Source organism: Haemaphysalis longicornis, unplaced genomic scaffold (assembly GCF_048455015.1).
Source record: "Haemaphysalis longicornis isolate Haplotype H1 unplaced genomic scaffold, Haemaphysalis longicornis Haplotype H1 scaffold_2, whole genome shotgun sequence".
NCBI lineage: Eukaryota > Metazoa > Arthropoda > Arachnida > Ixodida > Ixodidae > Haemaphysalis > Haemaphysalis longicornis.
The window spans coordinates 35,920,706-35,939,450 of record NW_027526295.1 but is presented as its reverse complement, the minus strand read 5'-3'; positions in this window follow the sequence as shown (position 1 = coordinate 35,939,450).

Genomic DNA, 18,745 nt, shown 5'->3' with positions numbered 1-18,745 from the left:
GGCCTAAACAAGCGCGAATCTCACTGACGCTGGCACCACATTTTTGCCTATCAGGATCAGCTACCGGTGAATAGTTCCTTATTACGTGAAGTTTGATAATCAGATAGTGAATTTTACGCTACGCTAGCGTCATTAAGTAACATACTAAACATATTAGTTTGAGTCTATTTTATCACACCGAAACATAGCTTGAGAAAATCCGAATCATTCCGTTCTACGAATACGGCGACCAGCTGAGTTAGAAGTTTATATTCATATATGTAAGACGGTCACAGTGGCTTTGATGCAGCTCTGATATAGAAAAGCAGCCTACTCTAAACTGGACACACATTCTTATGTAATATCAAGAAGATTCGCGTGCACCGCTGTGTGGTTCCTATGGCGCGATCGCTATGGCATCGCGTGGTACCGACACGTCCACGTTGAAACGGCGAGCTATAAATACGGGAGTGCTGCGATAACCGTCATTCAACGTAATGTCATATACGAAGATATCCTGTAATAGGGGGGAAGCGTACTCCTTCGTGGTGACGAATCGGGCAAAGCATGTTTCAGCGGAAAGGCTGAAAGGCTACACGTACCGCACACTCGGAAAGTTTACACAAACCTGGAGTCTCGGAGACCTGACTTAATCTACCCGCATTACGACTTGAAAGCAGAAGTGAAATTTAGAATGGAGGGCGGCATCTTAAACATTTTCTGTGACGTGCTTGCAGACAGAGGTAAAGTTTTTGACGCAGCCGGTCACTCCTTCACCAGCGACCTGCAAGCAAGCAAATGAAAATGCAAACAACAAATAAACAAACAAAAAACTAGGAACAAACAAACAGACAAACGAGCGAACACACACACACACGAATGTTCCTCTCTTTGGAATGCCTCAGGTTTGAAAGATGCGTGGATTTAGGTTGGCATTGCCGCAAAGGTTTTCTTAAGAGGGAACATCGAAATAAGTAGGGAATCCCAGCCTAATACAGCCCAGTTGTAAAAACATCTGGTTTAGATTCTTCGGAAGCTTATATAAACACATCCATTGTAGTTGTTAAGTGGCCTCTCTTTGGTACAGTTATGCGGTTGATGGCAGCTTGAGCCTAGGACTCACAATTTTTTTGTTTCATACAATATATATGTAAACCTTTTTATGCATCTCTTCGTTTTACATTTTGTGTCTCCAAGTCTGCAATGCCTGAATGGCGGTCAATGTGTGATTTGGAAATATAGAGGAGAAGAGAGCCAAAAAGGGAGAGTAAGTTATTGAATAGAAGGAAAACAAAAAGAGGGCGGCCTCCTCGCATGGGCTCTGTTCTGCAACTTGGTATGATTGAGAAGAAGAAAGGAACAAAGCCTTGATAAAGGGTGACACTTCTGGGAATATAACTACACAAAAAAATGCGTATGCCATATACACTACATGTTCAATAGCCCACCATAACGGGTATTGGCTACAGTCTAGCTGCCAAACGGCTGCTTTATAAAAATGCCAGCACTCCTTTGAAGGTCTTGTTTGAACATGGGGGGTCTGTCCAGGGTCTCAGCAGGACGTCCTTAGAGACCATACCGGATTGCCCAATCGAACCAACGATGTGCAAACTCTCTATGGTGATGCGCGCAGCAGGCACAGTTGAACAGCACATGTTCAATATTCTCTGCTTTGTGACACGATCTACAGTCAGAGTCTTTAGAACCACCGATAAGGTGTTGGTAGCGATGGGTAAAAGTTATCTCAAGTGGCAGTTCATGAAACAGCGACACGAGTAGCTTCGATGAGGCCCAGGGGGAATCCTGATTTGCAGTCAGGGTCCAGTCAATGGAGCCTTCTGTAATGGTGGTCAAGGTGGGCCAAGTAATTCGTCATGGCGTCGTAGAGAACAGCGCTAAGAAGAGTGGTTTGGCCCGGTCTTGCGAAGGGAAGGCGCACGACTACTAGGCCTGGCGAAGCATTTTTCTCTTCCGTGTCAGGAAGAGAAAATTACACGTCAGTGCAGAGTGTCTAGGCATCTACGGAATAGTCAAGATTGCCTTGACAATGGCTCTACCAATTCTATGGCAAGGGCATCATAAAGTCCTTTCCTCCTAACACCATTAAGGACCAGGAGCGCTAGTTTGGCGTCACAGAAAAGGGTCTAGGCTTGAGGGGGTTCACAAGACAGTACACGAATTGCCTCCGCAACGGACATCAATTCTTTAGCAGTAGGGGTGGTCTTCTGATCCAGTGTGAAATGTCGGGTTACTCCCAGGCTTGGAATCACCACAGCAGCGGTTGACCTACATTAAGTCACAGAAACATCGGTGCATAAACGTGTAGTTCTTGCACATTAGTTTGGCAACAACAAAATCAACTGTTTGAGAGCCAACGACGACCGATAAAACCTCTTGATAAACGCCAGGTTGGAAAGGCGAATTGATGATCTCGATCGCTCCTACAGAGGATTCTGTGAAAATACCATTCGGGCGTAACCAGAGGGAATTATGCGTAGATCACGCAAAGCTGCTTCCGCAGAACTGCTTCAGGGGCACGTGGAGGGAATAATCGACAATGGCACTGACAAATGGCAATTCGACAATCGACAAACTCCTAACGCGGTGAAAGCGGCGACGGCGAGGTGGGGGAGGGGGGGGGGGCTGCAGAAGCGGAGGATTTCACTCACGGAGCACATTGTAGATGGCGCGGCGAATTTACCCAACGTTCCCCGTGCGCCGGAGCTGCTAACCTTGGCGGGCGTGTCGACGGGACCATTCCGTCGGCTTTGTCGTCTGCTTTAGTGATGGCTGCTTTGGGATTGTTTTGCTGCAGCTTCGGGTCCATTGCGCACTTCCTTCGCACGGCTTGATTAATTGTGCTACAGCAACTCCTGGGCAACCCGGACCCGAGGCAATTGTATGTTCCTACTCAGGGGTACGTTAAACATTGGTTAAGAATTACAGGTAACGGCTGGCAGAGTTTCTGGTTTCACTCTTTGTAGAGCCACGTGTGTGAATTCAAGTCACGGCGCATGGGAAATTGTTGTGGGTGTCGTTTAAATCTTTGCTTTCCAACCACCTCCACAGCGTGAATTTGAGCCAATTTTGTGTAATAATCTGTGTATTCAACTCTTTTACTTTGTTAATATTGAGGGTGTAAGCCTTCATTTGCTAGCATGAACGCGCATGTCTGGTGGTATGTCCGCGGTTAGGGGGCATGTATATAAGTATGCAGGAAGAATGCATTGGTTTTTTCTAAATACTATTTTTATATATTTATATTTGCAGTGCTTTTTTGCATTGAGTAATGAAAAAGAATACAATCGTGTGTGCGACCGCTGCCTGGTGTAGAGAGCAGTCAGCGTGAAATCACCAACTGAACTTTTAACGCAAACCTTTTATGCGTAACTAATGGCTATCGTTGGACGCGCGAAACGCACTTCAGGAGAGCCGACGTTCCTTAGGGGGTTTTATGAAACGATGATGATGATTAGCGAAGGAACAGCAAGTACCTTAAGAAAAAAACGTTTCCCGCATTTGGAATCGAATCTGGCTTCCTCGAGTTCTGAAGCCGACTTCTACCACATTGCGCCATTATGACACAGTCGACGCAGTCTTGACTTCGGACTTTCATTTTATTTCAGGCAGCATGGCTGAGCGTGTTGCGTTTTACCCATCTTTCTGTTCAAAAGGGACTTTAATCTTTTTTACTCCGCTCCCCAGCATCTGTGATGTTTAATGAAGATTTGATTGGGTTTGATTTGGTTTTATGTTGGACCGTTGTTAGTTATTTCTACGGTATTGTAGTCCCCGTAGCACCATTGTACAGGGGCTGAAGAAGTACTCAAGGGAAATACATGATCATGATAATATTTAAAGAACAATAAAAACAAACATGGTGATGACAATTAAGATTCTGCCTTTGGTGCATATCTATCCCTCCCCCAGGAGGAAAACAGTTCCGGTGCCATTGGTTCTACAGATGACATTGTTTGAGAATAACCTCTACCTTCCTCTCCCCCATAATAGCGTGGCAGAGAGGTCTGCCCAGCTTGCGGCTTTAAAGGGACACTAGAGGCTGAATGAAAATTCATTCTAACTGAAAGATCACGCGCTTCGTAGCACTTTCAGCTTTTTTTCCACGAAGAACGATGAGCTGTTCTCTGCGAAGTTCCCATACACATCTGGTTTTTCTCTTTGCCGCTTATCTTTTATTTTTTTGGAACGTAGACATTGCATCACAAAATAAGAGCGACGCAGCGCTGCGGTGTGGCAACAGTAGCTTTTATGTCAACAAGACATGGCGCACCACCCACACCGGTTCTTTGGCCGATATGGCGCGCTTTCGTTTTTATTACTTACCGATAGCGACAACCCCGCTCGGAGAACGGATTAGAAGCTTCGGCGGGTCCGATCGCCTAAACACCTGCAGTGCATCTTGTCTCTTTTCCGCTTTCGGCTGGAGATATTGCCGACAGAACCTCGGGCGCTCACCACTATAGGTTAATGACTTCGCTAACTGTGCACCAATGACTCATTTAAAAACAAAAATGGAAGCATGATAGCTGCAGAAGCTTGAGGGAATCAGCCTGTCTCGTAGTGTAGAAAATGTGTTGTCGGCGTTTTTAATGTAACGTCAGCTCAAGGAAAGCTTTGATATAGATTTACCTCATGTACTCAACGACTTCTGAAACCTTTATTTCATGAAAAACAATTATAGGTGCACCTCCAATATGCTCTCGCCGTGCACAAATATTGTGACGCCACAAACTAGTAACCGAATGCGTGCGGGGCGTGTGCACCCGTTTTCACGTTTCCTTGTTTTTAGGCCTTATTAAACAACTGCGAGTTTCTAGAATAGTGAATTTGGATTCCAGGCACCTTAATATACCCATACAGGCCAGTTTGCTTCCACCCTTTTGCATCCCTTTAAACCAAGAACGCCTGGTTAATCCAGCCCGAGCATCTTGTTATGCCCCGGCTTTCTGTAATAGAGGGTGCAACCATTCCTTTTAAAGACGATAGTCTTTTTTGGGCTACTTAAACCCAGAAATTTTGGTCTGTCTCTATGTCTGTATGTCTGTCCGTCTGTCTGTCTGTGCCTCCATTCAGCCACCCGGCCAAAGCAAAACAATGCCTGCGCGATAGTCTTATATAGTCACAGCTAAATCTACCCGTCTTGGTCCGGTGTAATGTTCATACTTGTCAACATTGTTGAAGAAGAACAAGACATTACGGAAATATGAGACAACAAATCAATACAGAAGTGATATTTGCAGTGTTCCTTTATAAAAATTCAAACATGCTTGACTTTTGCGATATAAATACTTCATCAACTTCAGAAAAAGAATTCACTCCGCCGTCGCCTGCTGTCGCCCGCGCCACTATAGCTTCTGGCGCCATTTTAAGAAATCAGCCGGCAACAGTTACGAAAGGTTCCACTAGATAGTTTCCACGTTCTGCTTGCAACGCACGTGGAGTAGGGAAACGCGGTTCTATAAACGTTGAAGTAGGGCGCCTCGATTAACGCGCGTCTTCGCCGTACGGCAGCGTTCGCATCGAGACACCCGGTTTGGAGCAGTAGAACGCGCAAAATTTAAAATGATTTAAGCAAACATTTGGCGTCTTTACCTTGGGAGGAGCGCGACGCAAGAGGAACAACATGAGAGGTGAGCGGTAAAGCGAAGGGAGGCATTTACTTCGCAAAAGCCGATAAAGACTATCACCTTTTGACGTCATTTGCAACGAATGGAGCAGATACGCGGCCAATTTTTTTCTCCTATTTTCTGCATATCGACTCCACTAGGCGCTGTCATAGACGCCGACACTCACACGCACATACATGCAGATCGTGACCCAATACACGTTTCCGGTAAAGGGCCGCTCTATGGGTGGGAAATACGACGCTAGCGTTCAGACTACGCACACAAACTTGGAAGCAAGATGACAGATTTGTTGTGGCAGCTCCTTCTCGTGCTTTCACACAAATTAATTTATTTATCAGTTTATCTGTTCATTTATCGATTCATTGAAGGACTCGTTCATTCAGAGACGGAATAATTTATTAGCGATTGAGCGTTTCTGCCGAATGGAGTTATTTATTTGACTAGCCATGTTATAAAGTGCTTCCAATACGCTTCTGCTGGTACGTGAAACTTCTTATGCAACGATTTGCTGTGGTTCAGGGTACTAGCATACGCTTCAGAGTGTGGGGAGAGATTTTTTGTGGCTAACGCGCCATTGTTGCACTCTGAAGGAAAACCTTTGAAAACCCGGCGCTGAGAAAACTCATTACAGAAATCAACTTTCGAATTCCCTGGGCAAAACTGTAGCTGTTATTACTGCTTGCTAAATTTCGTCCACACTTCGGCAAACTCGACCGATATTACCAGACGATGGTGTTTCCTTTCTGATACAAACACATTGTATAACGACAAAAACACTGGGTCAAGGCACGGCTGACCCGTGACAGAGTTGTGGGTTCGGATTCGACAAAGAAAGACTGCTGCAGTATATCGTTGTAGCATTAACGTGCCTTGCCGGTTTCGTCGAGTCCACCTGTGTTCAATGCACGCTCCGAGACATAAGCATTCGGAGCAAGTGATATTGGAACCAGGCGAGAGGAAGGGGGCTGGGAGAAGAGAAGATGGTGTCAGCAAAGAGCCTTTGAAGAGGAAGCTCCTCCAACCTTGATATTGCCCCGCGGGCGCTCCCTCATACTGAGCACGGCAGGGCGGAGGGCTCCGCGAAAGCTTGGAGCGTAATGGACTCGCTGTTATAAATATATGACTCTCGTGGCTGCGTAAAACTGTATTATTCATCAACACTCAGCGTCCCAATACCTGAAAGTTAACCACTCAAGAAGTGGCCCTGATGAAATCTGCAGTTAGCGCATTGCTTTCCTTGTACACGGTGGAAAAAAACTCCAATTTTGACATTACTCTTATTTTCAATTTGGTTTGAAAGTGCGCAGCTACTTTGAGATAAATGACGTTTCAACTATCTGGATTTAAGGGGCACGCAGAGTTTTCACCACACTGTTGATGATTCAGAACGCTTGTGCTGCGATGAACTCGCTGTGTTATTATATTGTAGCATCTGCATTGTCCTGCTGAGCGGAAGGTCGTAGGTGCGATCCCCGGCCTCGTCGGCCAATTTTCCAATAGATGCGAAAAGTAAAAACACCAGTGAGTTCCAAATTTAGGCGAACGTGAAAGATGCACAGGGGGTCAAAATTAAACCTGAGCCATCCACAACGGGGCGCCACATCGCCTCTGTAGCGTCAGCGCGTCAAACTTCATAAACAAATCAAATTGGTATTATCACTTTCAGCCCTAAAGTTTTGTTTCTGTCGAAAAACGTTTTTCTGCGTGTTTTTTCTTGTTATTTAGACTCTATAAGCTTACGAACGAAAAATTAAGCTCGTTTTCAAGTAATGGCGATTTACAAGCATGGCAAGTAATTAGGTCATCAGCCAAATAAAATTAAATTTACAGCGTAAGAACATTTTTTGCTCGTTTTCCTAGTATTCAGATGGTAGTGACCCAATATATAAAAAATAAGGCTGGTAGTGGTAGTATTTTTACATTTGTAGCCATTTGATAAAACTACTAGTTCGGTCCTTGGGGTCACTTTGATGTCAATTTGGCCTTCACTGCAACGCCTCGCTTTTTCTAGAGTTCAGCTTTACGAAAAAACAAACAGAGGTTACATCAATCGAAAGAGACACGCTTTAAGAACTATTTCCCAGAAAACTAGCTGTTTTGCTTTTGTTCCTTAATTGGTAGAAATCTTTCAGATCCTGAACCTAAATTTAGGATGCCAGGGCTATAATTCAATTTTAGAAAGAAAACGCTCCAAGTAAACTGCAAAGATTTATGAAGCGATACGTTTCCAACCCCTTTACTTCGTTTATTGACAACAACGCGGACAGCAATACATCTACACGGAGAAAGCCGGTTTGGCTGCAGGGATGGGTGCCCAAAACGGTGGAGTCCACGGAAGAGTGAGACATATTTTTGTCTGTGTTTCGGGAAGCCTAAACAGAGATACGACGATTTCATCGCGCAAAAAACCCTAAATTTTAAGATATTCCTCGCCTTTCTGCAACGCTTTTTATTATTTTAGACAGTGCACTGATTTGCCTCCTCCATACAGCACTGTGGCTTAAATACGGGCATAATAAGATAGCAATTGCTAGCACCGTTGCTGCAAAATCCGACCCGAAGGCACGCTGTAGGAAACTCCAGAATAACTGTACTCGGCTATACATTTCCCTTGCGTCAATCTCTCGCGCGCACGCGTGTTTCGCATACCACCTCCATCAGCAACGCAGCCGCAAACTACCGAATAAATAAAACCAGGAACCTCATTCCCACCAGAACGGCGTCTCACGCACCACGCCATCACTGCGCAGAAGTACATCGAATTGCTTCGAACAAGAAATATAGGTGTAAGCCTTGTACATCTGGGGATGACAGAAAGAGCGATGAACTGCCTTCAAAAATTCTCCCGCTTAATATTCACTTACCAGTTTTCGAAATAATAGCTTGGAAATGCCATTAAGCATTTCGGCTACTGACCGAATGGGGAAGCTCTTTGCCTCCCCACTGCGTCTATTTTTCAGCAAGGATATAAAGTGTTGACGAACTGAGTGAAAAAATATTATACGTATCAAAATATTCATACGGAAAATATTTTGCCTTTTAGAGCGATGAATATCAACGTGCAGCTGCCCGACCAGGCCATTTTTTTGCCGTACTGCGACATGCGCTGAGAAAACTGAACTACTTCATTGTGTTTGTTCTGAATACCACTTGTGCTTCACGCCCGCAATTTTGTCTTTGTTTCAGTGCAGGATATATAAAGAACATTTTTTCCTACGAATGGCATGGTTTGTTTGGACGGTGCTTCCGACATCTGCGGGACCATTTCTTTTTTTCTGATCCTTCACACTATTTTGCCCTGTTATTGTTGTTGTTTCAGCGCATCTACAAAATATTGATTTGAGCAAGGAATTCGTCACAGATACTCTCCTCCATCTATGCAGCTTGCACCATAAGACCCCATGAGGCCGAAAGTGTAAAATTTCGTTTACCAAACGAAATCCTTCAAGTATCAGACTAGAAAGCCGAGAAGTAGTGTCTGTGTTAGGTCAAAAGGGACAGACGCTGGTAAAAGATGTCGGAGCATTGCACACTCTTGTCTTGGCCGAGAAAACACGCTATGCACATAATATTATCACCCCTTCATCCCTCACAGAATGCCAAGCTGTAGATTCCAGCAACGAAAGAAGCGGAACGAAAATTTATTCTGCATAAGTTAGAGCATCACTAACAAAGGGCGTGCCGTCGCACACGTTGGAGCTTGGGATCACCAGGTCTGCAGAGTACTAAATGCCCGAAGGAAGCCAGGTCTGCACGCATTGCCCCAGACGTGGCAAATCATTGCGCATGAGCATATTCCCGAGCACGAAACTTTAGAGCCCCCTCCATAGCGAATTGAGACACTACGTGCCAAATCGTCTGCATTCATGCGGCCTGAAACGCCTAATTCACGTGGCCCCGGTTCTCTTACAAAGGGGGAATCAATACACGCCATATAGGGGAGGCCAACCGTACTTCACTGTGGGCGTCTTCGGATTGTATTGGTTATGGCGCCGGAAGAATTAATGCTGTTATAAAGATAAACAAAGCATTATTAGATTTTAAGCAGGTGTATATTGGTAAGCGGACAGTTTTATTGCAGCGCGAAAGGCGTATTTAAACAAAAAAGCGAGAATGTTGCAAATGTTTGAAATTGCGTGTTACAGAGTTGTGTTACGGCAAGGTAACGCAATATGGTTAAGCCCTAAAAACAAAGTTCCATGTGTGTTATCTGCACATTAGCATTCAAGCGATAGAATCAAACGGAGCGAGAGGCCCCGCTAATATCGCCTAGTAATGTTTCTTGGAGGTTGCTTTGTTCGGCGGCACCAATCCTCTGAAAAAAATTGCGTGGCGTTGTAGACAAATCCCAGGAAATCGCAGGGCAGTGGAAACCACTTAACAGGCAGTTTTAGAATAGGGGAATCCAGAGTTGGGAACCCCCAGGTAGTTAGAGAACCCAAACGCAACGGCCGCTCTTCGCCTATGCCGCATACTCAGCCACCCTCGTGTTATTTTAGTAGTAATGTACAAAACGTACTCTTCCGGCATTTATTTTTCGGGTTGTCTTTTATAAACCGATTTAGGAGGTCTACGCGCTTGTTTGTGCAGCAGTAAAGTTAAGAAATTATTGGCTAAATTTTTGAGAAATTAAGAACATTGTTTGGTAAGAAACACTAACGCCCCCGTAATAATAATACATGGTCTTAAACATTTCCCAGGAAATGATCTGTTACTAAACCTCCCTATCCGCGCAGATGTACTTACCAGACCAATTTTAATTTCTTACCGGGAATTTAGAGAGGCAGCTCCAGGTTAGCGCCAGACCAAAATAACGAACAGGCCAAACAAACTCACTTTCCCTCCTTTATTCGAGATTGGTGGTCACAGCTAAGCAGCAGTGTTCCGTGGTCATGATTTATTTCGTAATTTGACTAAGGGATGTCGTCGACTCTGAGAACTATTGTTTTTGGGGCCACCGAAACGGTATTTTATCTGTCCCTCTTAAAGCTTTTCCGTCCGTCCGTGCGTTCGTCGGCCTATTTGTCGGCCCACCTGTCCATCTGTCAGTCCGTCGCTCCATCGGTCCGTCTGTCAGTCCGTCGCTCCATCTGTCTGTCTGTCTGTCTGTCTGTCTGTCTGTCTGTCTGTCTGTCTGTCTGCTTGTCTGTCTTTCCATCTCTCCGTCCGTCCATTTGTCTTTCCGTCCGTCTGTCTGTCAGTCCGCGTGTGTGTCTGTCCGTCCGTCTGCGTATCTCTCAGAAGGACGCAGAATGCGGCCTGTTGGTACAGCTTCCTATAAAATTGTGTGCGTTATTCGCCCCGAGCGCGAACACAGTCGGCCCCTGGCGGCGGCCGGACGAACCGCTCCTAGTGTGGATGGCGCTCTCGCGTCGTCTGCTTTTTCACGTTGCGTGCGGCGCAAGACGCGTGCTGCACACGACAAAACAACCAATACATGCGCTCGTTTGGCAGTAAGAAATGACATAGTTACCTCTGCTTGCGCATTTCCTCTAGAAACCAATAATCAGCGGCCGTTGTGGGTTAATGCGCTGGTTTAATTCCACGAAATATATTCGCCCTGGTCACCGCTTGAGTGTGAAACGTGTTAAAAACATTGCTTCCACACATTGCACTTTTCTTGTTGTTGAGTGCAGTCGTCTGCCGTTTCGGGAACGTGGAAGGGTGCTTTTTGAAGGTGGCGTGGTGATTATTTAAAGGATAAAAGTTTAGTACGCGAAACGGGTAAGAAGCGACAAGACCTGTGCATACGCGTGCAAATTCCACACCTTTGTAAAATTGCGCTGTGTCCTTATAGAAAGAAGAAACAAACAAAAACATTTACACTGCACACGACCCGTGCGCTATCGCCCATACATTACCGGACACGTATTTTGCACCCGCAAGCGCCTGTGTGATCGTGACCTTCCCGTACCTTTTCTAAAATAAATACCATTTTTGGCCAGTCGTTGTTTATTTTGAGGAGGAGGAATAAACATTTATTCAACTGTATCTAATTCCTAATTTTAGTTATTATTTAAAATATGTTGCTATGGATGCGCAAGAGTATTTAGGGGGGATTTTTCGGTAAAATAAAGCAGCTGTGAGTTTTCGTCTGTCATGTGGCATTTCGTGCATCATTTTTATATATATCATTTTCAAATCCGACATGAATCACCTTGTCCAGAAACGTGTCTCACTCAGCATAACCAAATGCCTAATATGGTCACGTCTTAACCTCTTAAGGTGGACCTAAGTTTAAAGAAAGAGGAGAAAACGCGTAATATAATGCACATTGTTGCCCACGTGTGTGAGGGGTGTGTGCCATGACTCGCTGTTTTTTTTTTAATTTTTTCCCACAATGCTTGCTTTGAATACAATTTTGAAAAAGGCGAGCCACAATTCCTGGACAATCCCGTACCAAAGGGGGTTAATCAGTTTTGAAAATACCTACTGCTTTTTCACCGCTAAGAACACGACGCCAAGTGTAGTTTCGATTGTAAGTAATACTGATAACCATAGTTGGGCTTTTCGCGTTACATGCGTTCTCTTGTCGCTTCTCTTGCAACGTTGGCCTGGAACCCCCCCCCATCCCCTTCCCTTCCCGAAAAAAAACTAAAAGCACAAAATTTCATTTTTTAACCAATCCTCAGGAATTAAATGCCAAGACAAAGGCGGTATTCAGTTTACAAAACATGGTAGTTACCGTGAACCCGTTGCGCTGATTCGCAACAAGTAATAAAACATCTGCAACAGCGCAACTTCATTTATTGCCATCTTTAAGTTTCGTAAGCGACCTTATACGCAAGAATGCAAACACATCTCTCTGTTGCAGGCACCTGTTAGATTTTAAAAGGAACGCAAATGGTCAATATAGAGCAGCCATAACAGAAAATTTGTGCCTAATGTGAGATCCCAGAAGCTTGGTTTGCGCACTGTAAACCTGCTTGCCACTTTGCGAAAACCTTGCTAAACATGAGATGTTGATTGTACTGCGTGCGTTGACAATTCAATTCGGAAGTTCACTTGCGACGAAAGCCGTAAATAAGTGATCCGAAACCGACATTCATCAAACCTTCCTTCAGAGTCGTTAAAATTTCATTTAGAAGACCCGTTAGAGCGGTTACATTTATATCTCTGCGCTGATCAAAATTCAGTAATTTTATGTTGCCTTTTGAACACACAAAAAACATCGTAAGCTCTTAGAAAGAATTTCGGGGCAGTTAACTAGTGTTACAATTTCAGGGCATCCAAGAAATGCAAGAATGCGTCATGCTACCAGTGAAAGCGATTGAGATTACCGTTGTAAACTGAATTTCAGAGATCGAGGCTTCCTGATCATGATTTGTTTCTATTTATGCTTTTATTGAAGGCTCAAAGCCATAGTCTGGAAAGATCGAGCTTGCTACGAGCCACAGCGTACAAGTTCATTGTCACAATTAGGGCCATTCTGAGATTCTCGATGAGTCGTAGCTTTCTTTGGCGTAGTAATGAAAACTGACTGCCGCTTCCATGCTATACATTGAACGTTGAGGAACCGAACTACAGCATACCACTCTTGTTTGCACCTTTCGTGCGCACATACGGCGGGAAAAAGGCACGAAGCGCGCCCACAGTGTGCATTCTTACGGGCCGCTCAGCGGAGCATCCCCACTAGCAGCGCGACGCTGTCGCCACCTACATGTCGAGCTCGCGGCGAATACGCAGAGAAATTGGACGAAAAAGGGAATAGAACGAAGAACAAATTTGAAGCAAAGACTACAAAAACGAAAGACACGTAAAGTATATATACAAGGGCGCGACGTCGAGCGTCACCGCTAAAAAAGAGGATAAGAAGAAATAAGAAGAGGAACGTGAAGATCAAAGACCTGCATAGAGGACAACAATGCATGCAAACACTGGAAGGATGAATGTGGGAATGACTACATGCAACTTTCCATCTTTCTTATGATTGTGACTCTCTTTGAAGGAAGTTTATTTCGTCATTGCACCACAGGATTAATGGAGTGCGAACGCATCCATCCTCTTAAGTGATCATGTCATAGGCCTCTACGGTCTCGTGGTGATCCGGTCTTGTGTGCCAAGATGTGCGTGTCGTGTATACATAGCTTAACTGTCCTCCGTTTTTGTGGCCTTTGTCAATTAACTATAGCAAGTTTGGGCTTCGTCCGAGTCCCTTTGTCATCCAGTTTGTCTTAGTATGACCAGCGCAATTCCTCCTCCAGTTCAACATGAAGTCTGCCAGTGTTTGTCCGCCAGGCCTTCCGCCTGTCTGCCTGGCTGGCTGTCCTCTGTCTGTCCTCCCGTCTGTCATGTGTCTCTCCGTCCGTCTAGTTGCCCGTCCGTTGATCGGTTCATCCGTCTGCCTCCGTCTCTGTATGTGTCTGTGTCTGCCTTTCTGTTCATCTGTCAACCCGTCCATCTATCTGTCTGTCTCTCCATGTGTCCGTTTGTACGTTTGTTTTTCAGTCCGTTCTTCGGTCTGTCTGTCTGTTTCTCTGTCTGTCTGTCTGTCTGTCTGTCTGTCTGTCTGTCTGTCTGTCTGTCTGTCTGTCTGTCTGTCTCTCTGTCTGTCTGTCTGTCTGTCTGTAACTCGATTCCAATACCCGTCATAGAAAGTGAAGAATTAGTGCAGCACAATGTATATATAAGCGAGACTGATGGAGTCTGCTCAAGCTGCTTCCATGGTGCGTGTCCACTTGTTCAGTGGAATGAAATCCTGAGAAACACATATTGCAATATTTTAGTACACAATAGAGAGTATGCCAGAGTTTTGTTAGTTTAAAGAATGTACGTTAAAGTTGTTTCCACTTCACCAGATGACAACAAAACACTCAAAAATGGGTATCCAAGAGAGGTGAGATAAAGACAACAACAAAAGACATGATCTCGGCTCGAGCTTTCACAAGGAGGGCCGAAACACGAGGTCCCAAAAAATGGCACACGAGAAGTGTGCAAACAAGAAAATTGAATGAGGGCATCTTCGATCGCTTTCGAAATAGGAGGTGCGAAAGGGGAGCAAAGAGCCATAAAGGGGAAGGGAGAGAAAGGACATACTATTACCCTGAAGTGGCAGCCGAAAATCATCGTCTAACAGCAACCTTTGCTGCAAGGATAGCTGATACACGGAAAGTTTTTCTTTGAGAGAGCATGGGAGGTTGAACACGCTCTTGAGGCGATGGCGAGGAAGGATTCCGAAGCTCCGGCGACGGAAAAGAGAAGACCAAGCCAAAAAACGGGTACGAGGACGGCCTAGGCCCGAACCATGACGCACGGGCTTTCTGCATGCCTCAATACAGTTTCTCTCATCCAACATAATTCCACAGAGCAGCAAACGCAATCTTCCAACTGTTTTTTATTCGTCAACGTCCTTTCGTGTCGCTACGAAGAATGCTGAGTGGATAACGATGAAGACACCTCGTATGAGGAAGATAATGGGAAATGATTCGGGTGCTGTTTGGACCCGTGCGATTTCACTTCAAGTTAGGTATTGCTCTTAAGATGGCCCTGCTGCAACAAACGTGCGACGTGCAACCACGTCCCTCCTGTTTGACGTCGCAGTCTTTTTTTTTCGATAGAAATAATAAAAAAACTCTCAATCATGGGCAGTTGCAAAAAAACTTAGACGGAGTGCTTATTCACAGGAATTCAAAATGGGTCCAGAAATATTGTTCCGGCTCACACCACAAGTCAACAACCGAACACTTTAACGAACGTTCTTTTGTAATCACGCACCGTTTCAGAGAAAATTATCTTGTTATGCGCATAAGCAGAGCCGTACTGAAATATGTCTGCCCGAAGGTTTCTGAGAACAAGAACATAGAAAAAAAATGTTTTGAGTTGACATTCAAAAAGCAATATTTGTAGCCGAAGAAATAATTGGCAGCGTATCTGGTTCCTTCCCTGCAAGGAAATGGAACGCCATGGAAACCCGCACAAACAGAACGGCAAAAAGAATGTGATGTTATAACGACCTCTCTGATGCTTTCCCGAAAAGAAATTAATTGCTTGGCCCTAGGGCAATTCCGCACGCGTTGTTTCTGGCGCCGCACGAGGGTGGGGCGTGGCAATAGCTGGGACAGGCGCACCAATCAAGCTACTCGTGTTTTCGCGGTAGTTGTTTGGCTGTCAAGGGGTGCAAGCGACAACATGTCACAAAATAAATTAAGTTGCAAGTCTGCGCCCTAGTCGCTATCTTCTTCGTCCTGTGTATCGTGTAATTTGCGCTGTTACGCTCCTGTTGCTTCTAGACAGCAGATCCACCGCAGCCAACGTAGCCTGCTGACATTCACGTCAAGCCTCTAGGAATGTGTTCTATCGTCCTGTTCTTCGAACAGTCTTTCTATGTCTGCTAATCGAAAGGGTATCTACACCGCCATTCCCTATCTACAGCAAACAAAATAATAACATTACCTGTATTTCTCAACCAATTAGACGTATATGAGGTTTTAATATCCCTGAAAACCCGTGCGCGAGATATGTATCTCTCATTTCCTAGCATGCTTAAAGTGCTTCCGGATATATATTCAAGAGACGAGGAATGGGACGTCCAGACTACGTAATTATCCGTAGGAAGTACGAATTGTGGGATCAAGCCGATTGGCATGACATGCCCAGGTTCTTCTTGAAATCTAGGTAAAGTAGTACCGGGACCACAAAACAGAACAAATGAACGATAACCTGGACAATAGCGCGAACAATTTCTCCAAACAATGTAACACCTGCGAGCACGAGGAGAAAAACGAACGGAAAGGACTAAAGGTTATTCAGGCTTACAGCCAGGAGTGCTACTCGACACTGGGGAAGCGGTGGTCAGGGGACGAGAGAGAGGGTAGGCGAAAAGGAGGGAATAGAAGCGGGGCCGCGCACTCAATTTAGTCCATTTGTGGGCACTATAGTCTTTCATGCAAGCGTGTGTCTTTCATGAAACGCAGAAGGGTTTTTGTTGTAGTCTGCGAAGTTGATTGTAGGCATCGATGTCCAAGAATAGTCTCTAGTTTGTACGGTTGATTGTCCAGTCGGCTGAGCTCGGCGCCCAAGACACGTCTTTCCGATGAATCCTGGGGGGCAACAACAAAGCACATGTTCGAATTTCTCTTTAGCCTTCCAGGCGTGGCAGTGGGCACTACTGCCCATACCGATGAGGAAAGAGTAGGCTCTGAAGCTTTACGGCTACTACCACGCAGCAACGAGTCGAAAAAATCCAGTGACAAAATCAGCACTGTTTGGCGATTGAATGCGCAAGCATTACATTTTACGCTCTTTCTAGAGTACACCTCGGTGGCTCTCCAGCTAGGCGCTGTAGGCTTGGCTCATGTACAGCATGTGGCATTTGAATACTTTAGACTAGCCTGGCAGACGGCACATCGTCTGCCGTTGTAGTGTAAGGGTTCGGTATTAGGTTACTGATTCCAAAGGCGCTGGTTCAAATGCGCCTTTCCCCGTTGTTCTATCCTGGCTTTTAATTATAATTTTCAATCCTTAGGTTGGTATCCGTGTTGTAGATGTTTTCTTTTTATTTGTTAGGTTATGTTAGATTCAGGTAAGACAGTTTAAACTTTAGTAAGATGAGCGAAGGGGTGCTAGGGTAGTGCCCCTCGTGGCCTTCGTTTTGCGAATGACCGTTGCATGTCGCTTTGGTGAAGCACTTATATTACCGTCAAAGGGCCCTCTGGACACCACCTGGTATCCTATTCGAAGCTCTGGTATCCGAAATGTCTTAAGGTAGGCATCTAGCGAATATTTCATTTGTTGCGAAAATATCTTCGGATGAGAGAAATAACCGTCATCATCGTAATTTTCGCGTCGTAATAACTGCGGTAATGTCGGCTCATAGTAGCTTTAGCAAATGCCAGTACCTGTTTATTCACCCCACGTGTGGCTTTTTAGATTCCCGTTGCATGTACTTGTGAGCCGTGCTTTTGTGGACGACTATGTTTCACACGTGTGGCTGACTGCCCGCTGAAGTGTTTGTAGCAGTGTCAAAGGAATCGTCGTCACAAACGTCCCTGGTCGTCGCTTTAATGTCATTATATTAACGCACCATTGAACTTTTCTTGTTGGGTTTTTTTCTTTATTTCTTTATTATTTCTTTCTCTACAGAAATGGTAGCAGAAGCTAAAGGCTTGGAGACTAACTGGAGCCCCTGCTCCGGGTGGCAAGTACCTTGCGGGCACAATATATTATATGGCACACTTGCCGTCGAGCGTACAAAAACAAAAACAAAACCCCAAAAACTACTTAGAATACATTTGCAGTCATGCGCCTCGATCGGTCAATGTGCCACTATTTTGCATGAAACAATGGAACACAGAATGAATTTTTCGCATTGTATACCTCATCTCAACACTCGCGAGTTTTTCCGTGGAGACGAATGAATGAACGGAGAACTAAATGCACGCGAAACAGAGAGTTCCTTCAGGACAGATATCTGCAATTTCGCTGCAACAATTTATTTCATGCTTCGGTAACCTTCAGCTATATGCAATAACCGCTGTAACAGTATGTTTTTAGCCTATGTTTTTGACAATCATTGGCCGAACTGATTGTGGTTCTCAACTTTGTTGAATAAGGAGGAGAGTTTATAATATCTGTGTTACCGGCCGTAGTTTGTTCTTGTAAAAGGCATTGCTTGATTTCTTCTACGCAGGTAATGTTGTGTGGCAGTTTTCTCCTGTCTGGCCAAAAGACCGACAGACCATATGAATGGCGGGTTGTTACCCCTACACTTCAAAACTTAGCATAAGCCTACTTTCTACTATCGTAATTAACATCCTCAAGATTTCTCTTCTAGGCCTCCAGTGGCGTGATTCTGTCGTCACATTGTCATCACCCTTATCCTATATTCCTTCTCTTTTCCGTCGTTTTCTCATTCGCTCGTTTTCCTCTCCGCCCTTCGATGCTTCTATAGGCGCTATTAGCGTAAACTTTCTTTGCTGCTTCTGTAATTAGGATGCTCAAATTAGTTCTGTAGTACTTAGTAAATATTTTCAAACCACGCTTATATTCCAAAGGCCGCCATGCCGTAAATGCGTTCGAGTTTATTTAGCCATACCCACGTATCAGCCATGATGCTGGGTATGTGCTGTGGACACACATTTCATACGCCCTTCAGTCGAAGCCGGCCGAAATTCAGCCGG